This window comes from Acyrthosiphon pisum, chromosome X (genome assembly GCF_005508785.2).
Source record: "Acyrthosiphon pisum isolate AL4f chromosome X, pea_aphid_22Mar2018_4r6ur, whole genome shotgun sequence".
Taxonomy (NCBI): Eukaryota; Metazoa; Arthropoda; class Insecta; order Hemiptera; family Aphididae; genus Acyrthosiphon; species Acyrthosiphon pisum.
The window spans coordinates 47352792-47354917 of NC_042493.1; the positions used below are offsets into that span (position 1 = coordinate 47352792).

Here is a 2126-nt window from a genome sequence, read left to right on the forward strand (position 1 = left end):
GCTTTTATTCCTCAGATGATCATAATAATAATAACGCGACATCGCACAATGCGCGGACAAATGACAATCGATGTATTATTTCCACAGTGTCGATTATATTATGACGACGTATACTGCAACTCGGAGGGCCGTATGGGTTATATAGTCGGCTGATTGGACGGGTCTTCTTCGCCCCGGTGTGATTTATGATAATCGAAATCCTCCGTGCACACAGGATACTCAACAGATCGGTCGCATAAAATATAATATATACGTGGCCGGCATTGTTATAATGGCTGTATAGGTTCGCGCGGTCGTTGTCACGAGATCAAGAAGCGATGATCGGAAATGATTACGACGGTTTCCGATTTCAGTTTTTTATTTTTCAGCAACCACTTCACAACATAACGACGTATGTTCGATTTTCGAACTCGTCGTCACTGCGGACGAGTATATTTTGTCGTCTGTCGATAATAATATTAATGTGTATATAATATTGTTAAATATTTGTTTCATTATTATTATTCCAATGGACTAATATTGTGCAGTCTGTTCTGAAGTAGTTGATTTCGACGAAACGCGATTGTGCAAAATACCTACGTTTACGTTACAAAATTAAATTATGACACCACTGCATATTATTATATATAGAGTTAAAGATGCATATTATGGTGGATAATAATATGACCGGAAGCGTACTCCTATGCGAGAACACTGCACAGTTGCAGACTGTGAATTTAAGGCTCATTAAAATAATAATTTTATAGATATATCGTACTCCCTCAAAATGAGAGGTGTTTTTTTAAAAATCCATACGTGCGAATTGATTTCGTCGTCACAAAGAATTAATTAATTACGAAAATGACGTATACAGATTCGAAACGCGGTTAAAAATATTTTCCATACGTAAGATTAATATGACGCGTATAACAATATATTGTTGAAGGAGGTACAAAATATAAGTATAAACTATATAGATCAGCCAATACATAAATTATATATATGTTAACAAGTTAACTATAAGCCATAATCATTTTGAATTGAACTGTTGACTAAGTTCATTAGATATTTAGTAAAATAAATTCATTTCGCACAATTGAAATGGCTTAGGCGAATTCTTATCTATTAAAATATACGCTATTTTATTATTATACATTTAATTACATAATATTATAATAGCTGAAACTCAATAAATATTTTTTAAGCGAGCAAGTGTGTATTTTTTAATTTTTTTGGGGCCTTTTGCCTAAATTGTTGACACATTCGATTAACGGTCTCCATAGTGGTCTGGTTCTAAAACGAGTACACCCCTACAGTGTGTTAGAAAAATAAAAAAGTAATTAACAATAATATTATTAAATGAGACATTAATTTTGACGTTATGCGAATTTTATTTTTTGACGTTTTTCGGTGGTTAAACTGCGCCACGTGTAGTTATGGATTCCAAGTAAACCAAACCACATTGAATTTTCTAACACTACAGTGTCGTAGGTATACCTACACATTCTTTTCTTAGATATGGGAAATATTATTATCGCAATGAAATAATAAGTCCAAAAAATTTTGGCAATTTTTAAAAAGTAAACGGTCAAAAACTCTATGCCAACTTCAATGACGTATAATAATCAACTTATAAGCGGTGGTAAAGATATAGTTACTTAATATTTTTTCTAAATATTTTTCAAGTGTTTATGATGCGTCAATACCAGCCTCAACCTCACATGATCCTACTACAATCTCCACAGGTTTTAATTTATCTCAGCTAAATTTATGTTCTTTGGTCTTAAATGCCACATTTGTATTAACACTTTCTTTGTTACATTTATTCAATCTATCTTTATCAACTGGTTTGTTTCCAACAATCTGGAAATTAAGTTGTATTATGCCTATTTCAAAGAGCAGTGATGTAACTAGTATATCGAATTATCGCCAAATCTGCCTACTTTCTATTATACCTAAAATGTTCGAATCAATTATATCTAAAAAAATAACACCGTTGCTTTCTTCGCTAGTATCTATTGACCAGCATGTTTTTATAAGTGGTAAAACAACTGCTACAAACCATTTAGTGTTCCAGAATTTATTTTAGATGCCTTCGCATCTGGCTCTCAAGTTGACGTTATCTATACGGATTTTTCAAAGGCTTT

General features: G+C 32.5%; 1 protein-coding gene across 1 annotated transcript in view; it reads right to left on the reverse strand.

Moving 5' to 3' along the window:
- The window catches only part of LOC103309253 (zinc finger MYM-type protein 1-like), a 9202-nt gene that overhangs the window by 6923 nt on the left and 153 nt on the right, over positions 1-2126 (reverse strand). The window lies entirely within an intron of this gene.